This window comes from Palaemon carinicauda, chromosome 6 (assembly GCF_036898095.1).
Source record: "Palaemon carinicauda isolate YSFRI2023 chromosome 6, ASM3689809v2, whole genome shotgun sequence".
In the NCBI taxonomy this organism is placed as follows: Eukaryota; Metazoa; Arthropoda; class Malacostraca; order Decapoda; family Palaemonidae; genus Palaemon; species Palaemon carinicauda.
The window spans coordinates 29,272,382-29,286,117 of record NC_090730.1 but is presented as its reverse complement, the minus strand read 5'-3'; positions in this window follow the sequence as shown (position 1 = coordinate 29,286,117).

Here is a 13,736-nt window from a genome sequence, read left to right as displayed (position 1 = left end):
GATCAGCAGCAGTTCGCCCCCGTGTATCAGTACTCTCTGTCAGCACAGGAAGGTCAAGAGGAGGGTCACGAAAAACACCATCGCAGCTTGGATTCGCAAGGTCATCAACATGGCAGTCAATCCCGACACTCCACCACAACGACCCAGAGCTCATGACGCCAGGGGCATTGCAACGTCCCTCATGTTAAAAAAGAACTACTCTGACTCAAGTACTGCAAGGCGGGCATCTGGGAGCGTAAGACAACCTTCCCCACGCTCTCCCACTTAAGAATCCATACTATTATTTCCTAATCATTACAATCTTTCTCAAGAGTCAGCTCTCATCTAGTAACCCATTAAAAACTTTCAAACCAAGCTCTCAGTTTAATTACCCTGCAGTTACCACATTCAATGGCATCACATTCTTACTTGAATACAAATACCATTAGATTCTCCTCCCAGTCCTTAGGCATTATTTCTTCTCACCCACATTGCTCTTAATAAATCAAGTATCCCTTCTTCACCCTCTGTAGCTAGTATCTTGACCATTTAAATTTTAGTCTCTGATGGACTGGGCGCTTTACCATTTTTCCTTTTACTCAATGCCCGCTTCACTTCTGTATTCCTTATCTCCATCACTAGCCACTCCACCCTTTGTGCTTCTTCCAGCTCCTCATTCTCACTTTCAGTATTGAATAGTTCTTCAAAATATTATCTCCATCTCCTATTGTCTCCCTCTATATGCAATATATTTCCATCTCTATCCCTGGTGACTCCCAGTTGCCCCAAACCTGTCTTTACCTTTTCCTCAAGTTCAAAATCTAATAGATATTCTTTTCTCCTTCCCTTGTTCCTAGTCTTTCATTCACTTGATCTACCACTCTTCCAATAGTTATACCTTTCCACTTTCATTAGTGGTTGATGACTGCAAGGGCATGCGATGGTAAAATCCCTTTGCCAAATTGATAACCATGCCTAATGCTGTTAGAAATATGGATAGGGGTAAGGCGTTCCCTGTAAGCAATGTGCTTCAAGATCCCCTTACTGGCGTGATAAATGGAGGAGGGGTATCGCACGGTTCATGACTGCGGTAAAGAAGCTAGTGAGAGAATGGAAGATCAAATCAGGTACTTGGAATGTCAGTACTCTAACAGGAAGATTGAGGGAGATAGTGGATGTGATGGAGAGGAAGGGACAGATAACCTATGTGCAGGAGAATAGATGGAAGGGAAATGGAACTAGAGAGATAGGAATTGGGTATAAACTCTATTACAGCAGGTCATGAGTGGGAAGAACTGGACTTGGGGGCATAATAGTGTTTTGGCCATCTTCACTGAAGCTTCAGCTTTTCCGTTGAGGTATGATGGTTTATGTCATACTAAGCCTTGAATTTCACAGAAGAAAACTGTGGAGCTCTGGCAGACACAATTTCTTTTGGAACACAGTAACTGGAGAATTGTTCTTTAAGTTTTTTGTATCACTACTTGTACTTTGCTGGTCGTTGTTGGTAGAAGATCCACTTCCAAGAAATTGCTGTGATAATCTAGATACCAGATAGTTCTTACTTTCGAGCCCGAATATATCCATACCAAGGTTCTAATATGATTTGTCATTTACTGTAGTGCGTGTTGGATTAATATTTCCTTCTCCTTTCTAGGATTGGTCTCATGATAAACTTCACAGCTATCTGTGAAATGTTTAATCTTTGACCATCCATGGCCAAAATACCTGATCACAAGCTCTTCGCATTATACTGTTATACCTGAGTTAGGATTCATGTATTGTAGTCTTTCTTTCTCTATACGTTGCATGGACTGAGGTATCAATAACTTCTCTCCTTTCAGGATAAATCACTCAAATATTGTATGGCATAAACCATCATATCTCAACAGAAAAGCTGAAGCTGTAGTGAAGATGGCTAAAACACCCGTGAAGAAAGCCATAAATGATAACCAGGATCAGTACACTATTCTATTAGAAGTGAGGAACACATCACTACTGAGCCATGGAAAATGCCCAGCACAGTTGATATTTGACCCCAGAACGTCCCTAGCGTTCAACAGAGACTACTCTGTGACGTAGGTCTTACAAGCGAGCATGTGGAAGCATCAAACTAGCTTCACTGCCCACTACCTGCAAGACATGACCAACAGGAACATGGAGACGTTCTCCATTGGGCCCTGTATTGGCTGCACAACAAGTGGTTTAATACCTCAGGCTCCTTGATGGATAAGTAGCATAAAGTTGAGGGCAAATGTTACCTGGGATTAGTCTCGGGTGAATGTTAAGAATGACTGGCTCTTTCTTTCTTTCATTTTCCTCTCTCTTGGGGAAAAACACCCATAGACCTCTGCAAGCTGGTTTCACTTATCTACAAGTAAAACCACTTCCCTTGTGTAACCTGATACGGAGATAATACTTGTTGAGTACCCATACCACCTAGTGAGGTGGGATTGGGTAACATCAATGATTGATTCAAAAGACTCCTACATTCTGAGTTTTCTTACCTAGACTAGTCACATTGCTAGTATCACACAATCACACATATTGCTCAGGCCGCTAACTGTACATTGCATGGTATTTAGCGAGGTGTCAGGGTTTCTTCATGTTACGTGTGGAGCATGTAAGGGAAAACCCTGGGTCAAATACCAGCCAGTTGGTTCGTACTTCCACCCAAAGACTATATACTGAAGGAAGATAGGAAGGCTCAGGGTTTTAACACACAAATGAGTGTGCTATGAAAAGATGCCAAATACTCCCATGCGAAACGAATGGCTCCATCTGTTGAGCGAGCAACCAAACATTCAGAGCGGTAATGCTTACGGGTATATAGGATGGAATTTGATTGTAAATTTTGCGACATATTTGTTCATAATTTGCATTACTATGTCAGTATATTTTACTCATATATTCATGATATTCTTAAATTTTAGGTAAATAAATTGCAAATTATATTTCTCAGTCTATTTTTCAGAAATTCAATAGCAATATCTCTTATGATTTAGTTAATTTTCTTGCAAATTTAAGTATTGTACAGTATATTACAACCATTCTTAAATGTTCTATACAATACCACATTCGAATAAATTAAAACATACTGTATATCCGATTTGTTAAACTTAGCCACAAATGCTTATGTGTAGGCATACATTTAATTACAGTTTGTAGGCCACTGTAAGATGGAGAGATATTAGGTGTATAAAAACACAATTGTATTTTATTTTTTATTGAAATGGAAAAGCATGATGCACTCATGTATAGTTTAGTATTATAAACTAATAAATGTATAAATGTACAATCAAAAGGATCAAAATAACACAAAATTGTATCACATACAAAAATAATCAAAAGGGGGGTTGGAAATAGAAATAAGGTAGCATACAAGCCAACAAAAAATGAAAAACAAAGAGAGATTTACTGTGGATGCCTTGCCTTAATCTTACATCCAATATCAGCGGGGCTTACTCATTAGCAGCACATACTGCATGTATTATACTGTTTGTACTCACCGTTCTTTGTCCTTAGGGAACCTGTGAAATACCAAATGAGGATCGGTTTCTTTTTGTTTATGGCACACAACACACTTGTGTGACTTCATTACTTTCGGCGCCATGATTTCGTTTGAGTCAACTGTCAAATTCTGAATATAAACAAACAGACGACAAACGATGTATACCTACAACGCCATCTGAAATCGGAGCAACCAACTATTGTGTTCACTTTGGAGTTGCCAACTACCATATTAACATTCTATTTTGAGCCTTCCTATCTTCCTTCAGTATATAGTCTTTGCTTCCACCCTCCTAAGGGGCGAGTCATCCCTATAAATAGAAAAATGGTTTGTATTTAATGTCGGAACAAATGACAAATTTCAAAGTAATTTGTATTTTTCATAGTGATACAAACCTGGAGCTATTCATATAAATTGGCCGGCTATCACCTGCCCCATGATAAATCCTGCCCACAATCGAAAGTGACGAGATAACACTGGTATGCGTGAGTGGGGTAGCCTGCTAACCCCCTAAACCCCGCTAACTAGCAGTTGGGATGGTTACACCAAGCTAAAAGTCTCATGGCTAGTCTTCCAGCTTTGCTGAAAGTATATCCACTATAAAAAGCTCCAGGTTTGTATCTACAGGAAAAATACAAACAACTTTCAAATTTATCATCTTAGTAGTTTTGCTAATCTTTAGGTTAGTTACATCTAGGGAAGCTTCTGGTGGTTTATCAAGAGGTTGTCTTTTCCTTTTTCTGATTATTTTTCTTCTCAAAACCATCCTTACTGTCCTCCCTTCAGTTGAAGTGGCTATCCTGGAGGGTATTTAGCCTTGCATGGTGTATCGGCTCCTCCATGTTGACCAGTTTTTCCGACTTTTTACTATAGTCTATGGGTATCATCAATCACTATGTTTATAATTCTGTACGTATTGTTTTTGTTATAATTCTTGTTAATCTAGTTTTTAAGTATGATGTCTCTTTTTTATTTCTATTAATTCTTATGCTGTCTGGAGACATTGAGCGAAATCCGGGACCAGTACGTCCTAGATTTCGTCAATGTCGTCTTCTGTATTGCTATATTCGTGGTCTTCATGCAAATATCCAAGACCTTACAGTTGCGTCCAGACAGTATGATATTCTTTTGTGCTCAGAAACTTTGGTTTCTAATATGAGGCACTCATCTGAGCTCCTTATAACTGGTTTTAAGAAGCCAATAATGTTGAAACGTGATGCCATCCCTAGGGCCAGGGGAATGGCGGTGTATATTAGGACCGAGTACCCTGCTTCTCATAAGTCCTGCTATCAATGTGGATGTCATGAGATTCAGGTAATAAAAGTTTGTGGCAGGCATAACAACTTTTATTTGTGTTCGATCTACTGGAATCCAGACATAGACGATTCTATCTTCGATTGTCTTCTTACCATTATGGCTAAGATACAAGAAGATGATAGAAAGGCTTCTTTTGTCTTTGTTGGTGATTTTAATGCTCACCATAGGGAGTGGTTAAGTTCTATCTCTCCTACCGATTGCCATGGCTTAAGAGCTTTAGACTTTGCCTCTGAATCAGGCTGTGAGCAAATCATAAATGAAGCTACTCACAGGTCTGGTAATTGCTTGGACCTCGTATACACTGACTCCCCTGGCGTTATAACTAGTAAGGTTGGTTCTCCAGTCGGGACATCTGATCATGCCTTGATTTCATTATTAGTGAAGACTGAGCAGCCTGTCCCTGATATATCATATTCTTGTAAAATTTATATGAAATCCCAAGCAGACTGGATTGGGATTTTACATGATCTTTTGTGCTTGAATTGGTCACAATTATATAATAGTGTAGATCCTGTTGTCCCTTTGAATGAGAATCTAGTCAACATAATTGATAGGCGTATCCCTTCTCGTGTGCTAAGGTACCGAGTGAAGGACAAACCGTGGTTCAATGATGATTGTAGACGTGCTTATTTGGAGAAACAGGAGGCCTATCATCTTTGGAAGGGTAACAGATCAGATTTGTCCTGGAACAACTATACTCAGTATTAGAGGTAGAGATAGTCTACTTCTTAGCTGGTATAGAAAACTTGGAAGTAGAAGATTTTGCAGATACAGCTTTGACCTTATCAATATTCCTCTGTTTCTCGAACTCTACTGTGTTGCTCTACCATTTTGTCAGCACGACAGATGTTAACAATTTTCTCCCGGTCAAGATCAGTTTCCTTCAGTAACCTGGCTTGTTGACAGCCTTTTGTCACAAAAACTAGTTTGTCACGAATGAGCTGGTTCATAAACACTCTGAAGTTACATTCAGAGGCAAGTAATTTTAAGTCAGTGAGAAACTTATCAAATGGTCCACAGTACTCAAGAGATCAGTATTGTGTACCTTTTTTTGCTGGTGCAAAGTACTAATCAAGGTAATTTAGAACCTTCTTTACATTCTGATTGCGTGCTTTCTGAGTGAAATAAAGTTGATAAAAAACTTTGATTGCATCTGGCCTAGAACAAGCAAAGAGAGTAGCAACCTTGGTCTCCCCATCTATGGCCTCACCATCAATTTTACTGGCTTTGAGATGGATATTAAACTGTCTCTTCCATAATTCGAAGTTCTCAGCTAAGCTATATTTCCAGAAGTAATGTTCAAATGACTAGGAGGGGGAACTACGCAAGCAACAGCCGTAGTTCAGATTAGATAGTACTGTCAGTCCTAGATACATGCAAATAGCAGGTGGCACTATAGACTCCTTTTATCAAACACACACACACACATAGTACTAAAAGTTCACAAGCTTGGGATGATAGGAGTGTAAAATTTTGGGTCAAGTGTGCTGGTAGTCGAGTACAGTTATTGTGTTTATTATTCAAATGTTTGGACTTTATAACAATTCTGTGGTGATGTTAAAATTTATACTGACCCCTTTTGAACAAGGTTGGATATTATTTGTGTCCCCTTTCCAGTGTTAAAATTTGATACCCCTTTCTAAATTTATTATTAAACGGATTTTGAGCAAAGCGAAAAATCTATTTTTGGGTGAGATGGCCATGAAGTCCTGATGGAAGGTTCCTTTAGTAGCTTCCCAAGGGTATATATGACTACAGTGATATTCTCAGAGAATCAAACCAAAGGTTTCACAGAATTCTAACTTCTGGTGCGAGTACCCTTAAGAATTACTCTCAAGGATATCGTATATAATCAGGGGACGTATTCTTGACACGCCACATGGCAATCTGTACCCCGAATAGCCTTTACGCTTCGAGGGGGATACGTGGCAGAATTAGAAGGGTAGCCGTATTAGAGGTTACCCTGGTTTCCCTACTACTATCGTATCACAACCGCGCCAATTCCCTCTGGCGGTCATTCCTTGTAGCGTTGAGCATGGTGCTACAGATACAGTAGTTCAGGAGGGAAACTGTGAAGATCTTTTCATAAAAAAAGAAGTGTGGGTCCAGCAGGACGTCATGGCCATCTCACCCAAAAATAGATTTTTCGCTTCGCTCAAAATCCGTTTTTTGGGCTCAAGCCATGACGTCCTGATGGAAGCATACCAGAGAATTAATGTATCTGTGGATTTTTCATCAGTGCCTTAACCTTGGAACAATATTTCTACGGCCAAAAGGGCCAATTGAGACAAAATGACATTACCGTTATTCGTCATTATCACTAAGCATAACAATGTTAGGGCTTCCTGACCCCTGCAGGGAAGAGTAATTTTTAGACGTTAGAAAAGGGGCCTCAAGGTAGTATATATTGTATGAACAAACATAAGTATACACTAAGAATACAAACGGTCTCAAGGATTGTATATATTGCGGAACCAATATCAGTGTCCTCATCCGTTGTTTGTAAGCATACAATGAAATGAGAAATACAGTGATCCCTCGCTACTTCGCGGTTCGACCATCGCGGATTCCCCACTTCGCGGATTTTTTTCATAACGCATGTATATACATATATCGCGGATTTTCCGGAAATTTCGAAAATACCGCGATTTGACCGATGGTGCGAGATTGGAGAAAGTAAGGAAAATTGAATCATGATTGATTTTCAATATAAATGAAACTTTGAGGAGCACCAAAGATATCGTTTGTTAGAGAGATAGAGAGAGGTAAGGAATGGGAGGTAGTGAAAAGTAGCCCACAGAGAGAGAGAGAGAGAGAGAGAGAGAGAGAGAGAGAGAGAGAGAGAGAGAGAGAGAGAGAGGGAGTGTGTGTGTTGTTTTAAATGTAATAAACAAAATAAATTTATAGGTTATAACACATTGGTGCTTATGTAATATCAACTGTATACTGTAGATGGTTTGAATAAGTTAAGAAATGGTATAAACAATACTTTGTTAGTGTATTCGTACACTCTCAAGAGCGGCAGCTAGACGTCAGCTGATCTAATCATAGCCAAAAGTAAAACAAAAAGTCAACAATACTCGATTTTCAAAACACACCCGAAATTTAAAAACAAAAGTACACGCTTCCTTAATGTGTAATTAACTATTTAAAGAGTAGCAATTTTCTAGAATAAAATTATGTTTCCCAAAAAATAGTGATTTGCTGATGAAATCGGGATGCCATATTTTTAGCAACGATTGAAATGGATGTAAACTCGGCATAATTTTTTCGTTCCGTATTTAATTGACACTAAGAAAACTAATTTTAGTTTCTTCATCTATATGTAAGTATTGTATAACACGAAGAGAGAGAGAGAGAGAGAGAGAGAGAGAGAGAGAGAGAGAGAGAGAGAGAGAGAGAGAGAGAGAGAGATGAATCAGCTGTTGTAATCGAATGCCGTGTTTTTGTTTCGTGAGAATTTCAACGCCACGACTATAACAACAACATACTGTACTGAATTTTACAGTATTATACAGACTACTGTAATATGATAAAGTAAAATATTTGTAATAACCTATTTTATATGAAATGGGGCTATTTTTTTTGTTTAAAATTTACATTTACGTACGTAAAACAACTCTCTCTCTCTCTCTCTCTCTCTCTCTCTCTCTCTCTGTCTGTCTGTCTCTCTCTCTCTCTCTCTCTCTCTCTCTCTCTCTCTCTCTCTCTCTCTCGTAAATTGTTTTCCTGCTTTGCTACGTATGTATGATTTTATGTAGATATGGTAAATAATATTTGTAATAACATATTTTCTAAAAGCTTTTACTGTAATATCATTATTTATCACTTTCATCATGCACGTTAAATGCCTTCGTTTGTTTACTGAGCGTACTTTATGACGCCGTCGCTTCAGGCGGCGTCATAAAGAAAAACATTTCATTTGGAAGTCCTAAGAAAAATTAAGTAAAACATTGGTAATAACAAAATCAACATACTGTACTGAATAATCAATATAATCGATGCAAAAACTAACCTATACACAGATGTGTAAATGCGTTTGTTTCTTCATTATGATCAGAGATAAAAGTAAACAAAACATTGGTTGCCATTTTTTATCGTGCTTTTTGTCGTGTTTAGGAAACGCATGATATAAAATCACCTTTAATATTTGTGCCTGTTTTAGTTTAGGGTACTGTAGTACATGCATTAAGTGTTCTGTACATTAAAGGGTAGTTTGTTAACAGTACTACGTAAAAGGGAAGGTTTTAAAAGTCTGAATATACATGTTAAATAAATACATAAATATGGTGTCACTACTTCGCCGATTTTCACCTATCGCGGTCGGGTCTGGAACCTATCTACCGCGATAAACGAGGGCTCACTGTACTTACATGAGTAAGTCAAGGAACTCTGGCATCTTAAAAAAGCAATTGTTGGGCGAAATGGGATGCAACTGCATTTTAATAGACATTTATTCCTAATAAATGACTACATGCTAAATGAATGTAGCATGATAAGGAAATTATACAAGAGACATACACAGAAATTAATGTTCCCTTTTTGAAAGGGGAAAATGAGGAGTGCCACTCTCAGATTGAAGAAAAGCTCTTTTAACAAGACTTTTCTCTATAATTTCTGTACATGAAATAGTCTAACAACACTGTGTACTATGTACACACGGCACTAGTGGTTCCGTATAATTTCACACCTGAGATTCTGAACAGATTTGGTGTTACCTTGGCAACACTTAATCAAAGGAAGGTCACATGAAAATTGCTGACCTCTTCTTCTTTTAATTGTTAATCCCAATCAATTTACTGTTCATCGCAGAGCTAGACGACAGGGTCCAAAATAGCACCTGCCGTAACCACATAATGCTTCAATCTATAGATTTGTTTAGTCTAGTGTCTGTAAGACATACTGGACAACCTCCGATCGGTAAATGAGCGAAGAGGCTGAAGTCCGCACACTGAAAGGTTCAGTGATGAAGCAGCTTTTCTCGGATCTTCATCTGCAGGATTACTGTCAGGATCAGGATCCGCTCCACGGGTAAGGTAGGTGAGCTTCTCCCTCAGTTGTAGGGATAGTTTGATCCAAAGCTTTCTCCTGTAAAGAGCAGTTTCTCCTGAAGTCTGAAGTTCTATGAAGATAGACCTTAGACGCTCTAGCAGACCTAGAGAGACATCTTCCTTCAGAGGGTAGATTGTCCAGGAACCCCACCTCTTAGTGGGTAGGTCGTCCTTAGTGAGAAAGGTTAGATCAGGAAAGAGATGCAGTTCTCCCCCTTAATGTGGCCCCATCCCTAGATAGGGCCACTATTTCACTAACTCTAGCCCCAGAGGGTATAGCGAACCGAAAAATAACCTTTTAGGTTGGATCCTTGAGGGAACAATCCTCATTGTTCACAGGTGAGGCATAATGTAGGACCTTGTCCAAAGACCATGAAATGGGCTTTAGTGGCATTGCAGGCCTAAGCCTGCACATGTTTTCGGAATCTTATTAAAGATTTCATTCATCAGATCCATTTAAAGGGCATATAGAAGAGGTCTAGTCAGGGCTATCTTGCACATAGATATTGGTCCATGGATCCAAAGATCCAATCAAGTGACCTTTTCGCAAAGTTGGCCATACCCTTGGTGCTTACTCAAGGGTTTATATGGGGACAGGGCCGAAGAACTAGACTTCTCATAGTATCCAAGGATACACTGTCTCCTTTCTCAAAGGCCATCGTGCTGTTAGCCGCCAGACCTTGAATATAGGGGTGGACAGAGAAGGATAGGCAGAAGATATGAGATAGCTTTCGGTCCCTTTTGCTTTACATAGCAACTTGCTTTTCCCTAGAAGACTCGTATTGTCTTCTAGTTGACTAGACTTGTATTCTTCTAGGAATTCTATTTTGCCTTTTGAGATCCCAGTCTTTTTCCAAACCGTTAAGGGCAAGGAATTCGTAAAATGAAGGGATCAGTTGTACTGTGGTAAATCGAAGGTAGAAAACTTCTGAACCTCCTGGATAATCCTAGGTGCATAACCAGGAGCAGCCTCAGCCTCAGTTCCTTCATTGCGGGAAATGGGGTGTTCTTGGGCAACCTGGTAGCCAACAGAACCCCTCTTCCCTGGAAGGGTCTCAGCATGTAGAGGGCCTTCCAGAGGAATTTTGATGGGCTGAATAGGAATTTCTAAGTGCATCACTTCTAATCTAGAGACATGATGTCTGTTACCTCCATTAGAGGATCCTCGTATGGGGCTAAATATCGAGATAGTATCTTGATGACGCTCGTGATGAGGAGAACGATCTGTAGCTCGGGGACTTGTTCCCATCTGGGAGGGAATAGGTCTGCGTCCGTGTACCATTCCAACTCTACCGGGTTGAACCCAAGAAGAGCATCGGCTGTCACCTTGCAGAATATATATAAACGAGCTGCTGATAGGCGCCATTCCCTTCAGGATGGGATGGCTAGCATTCCCTAATGAAATGAGACATCGCTTATCCTCGACAATTTCGATGCCTCATTATCGCTTCGATGCCCCAGATCAACCTGAGGAGGTCTGATCTGTGTGGAGAGAGTTTCTCCACCCATTACAGTGCTAAAATGGCCTACAGGCCCGTGGCCTTCGGTCATTGTAGGGTAAGCGAGGGGGAATGACCATCATTGGTCCTATTAGATCTCTTTGAGCGTTTGATGCTTATATTCTCCAGCCTCTTAACGCATCTTACAGCTGTGCACGTAGCACTGGGTCTGTCATTATCGTGAACTGGAGAGAGGTCAAAACTCCTCCCTGTTAGCGTCATGGAATCCTGACTGATTACAATAGTCTCTTGACAGACCTTGCGATCTCCATTTACATCCCCAAGGGAAAGGAGCATTAGGGTGACCATAGGTTTCAATGATTTTTTAAAAACATTGAAGCCCCTGAGCTGGAGAGAATCGAGACTTCTTGAAGTTATCTTGCATCCCCGATGATCCGGGTCTGGATCATCTTCATGGATGTTCATAGACAGTCGTTTCGGGTGCTGCCCACCCCAGCCTGTCATCCAGGGCCATTGTTGCCTGAACTCTTTCTAGGCTTGGTTTAGCTTGACTGTGTCTGCTAATCCCGTGAAGATCCTAGAACTGAATCTAGTCCGACGAGAATCTTGTCTAGGATATATGTTATCTTCTGTAATTTGGATCCTAGGTAGGAGGGGAGGGGGTGACTGACTGGAAGTTGCCGATAGATATCTTTCAGGTCTGGCCAGACTGTCAACACCCCTTACTGAATAAGGTCCTTATGTTCAGGAGGATTAACATTCTGAACTTGCTGTTTATTGGAACTTGTTGAGTGGCGCCAAGTCCAGAATGACTCAGAGTTTTCTCGAGTCCTTCACGTGAACACTAAACAGCCTTCCTTGGAAATCGGTAGACTCTACTTTCCTTACCGCTATTATGCTCTAGAGCTCTAAGTTACACCCTTCCAGGGGATTTGGAATGTAGGAAGAGTTGAGGAAAGAATGGTGGAGGTATGTCCATTTCCATTCTAGTTTCATCTTGGTTAGGCCTTGGACCCAAGGATCGAAGGTCCAACAATCCAGGAGGAACTTCCCTCCTACCAGAAGCTTCTGTTTGCTTCGCATGATCAGAAGGTGTACATATCTGAACGTCTGTGGACCAACGGTCATTGTAACTGTGGGATGCTGTTTAACATCCCAAGGAGAATTAAGAAACCCTTCCGTCCTCCTTTTAGGTCATGCCTGACCGTTTGCCTATATCAGCTTCTCAGTGTTTCACTGTAATAGAAGATTCCTTCCTATTGTATAAAGCTTAGGATAAGTACGCTGGAAAAGAATAGGTGAGACACATACGTGTGGATCCTTCCAGCCAACTGCTGTGGCCATCCTAATTATTGATTCTAGGGCATCCTCTCTTAAGTAGGGCCCGATGGAGATTCTAGCCTATAAGGATAGAGTAGCGTACTGGAAAACCATTCTATTGTATGGTTATGTACTAAAGATTTCTATCTGTGATATGGTCCTATACTACAGATGTACCGGGTATTGTATACACCTATACAACTGGCATATTACCGTCAAGGCTAGTACTTGAGAATAAGTCAACTGGCACAGTACTTCAGTACCGGTATGGCTAGCAGTTCTCCGGCATGTCAGTGACTTGTCGGCAGTCAGCGGGTCGCTGACAGAAGTCACACCATCCTAGCCAGTATTCAATGTGACTGGGTAGTGGTGAAAAATATACGCGTAGTCAGCAGCCCTTTGAATCATTGGCGACCCCTCGAGCTGTCGGAAGTCCGCCGGTTGTCGGAGGCTGCCGACTGAAGGCATACCAACTTAGCTATTGACGGGGTTGGGGATTTTGGAAATAATATTGCTGGGGGCATGAACCTGCATGTATTATGTCCGTGAAAATACTCACTCTTATAACTGCAGAAGACTGCGATGCATTATCTGGTGTCCCTCCTGTAAGGAAAGGAGAACAGAAATGAGTATTCAATTGATTATTACACAGATAAACAATTTTCAAAAATCACCTTTTGACAAAAATAACTTAGGATAGAAAGCTATAAAGGTATGGTGGGAGACACATACCTGTGTATCCCTTGTGAGCCAATGTTGTTACCTCCCCTCAGTATTAAGATAAGGAGATTCCTCCGACTAGGGAATTCCAGGTAAAAAGGGGGGTCGAACACCTAGGTGTAAGGAAGTGTACAAAGCACTTTCCCCCCTTATCCTTAACACTATGAGGTAAGGAGGACTGATTTCACAATCAGAGTATCAAAGGAATGCCATTCTTTCGATATAGGAGCGGCACCAGCAGAAGCTCGCACATGGGTACCCAAGATATGTTGATTAGAAAAGATAACAGACATATATTTGTGTATCCCAACCAATCTATTTGCTGTGACCTCCCTTACAATATTAAATCAGAAAGTTTCCTGATCAGGGAAACTCAGG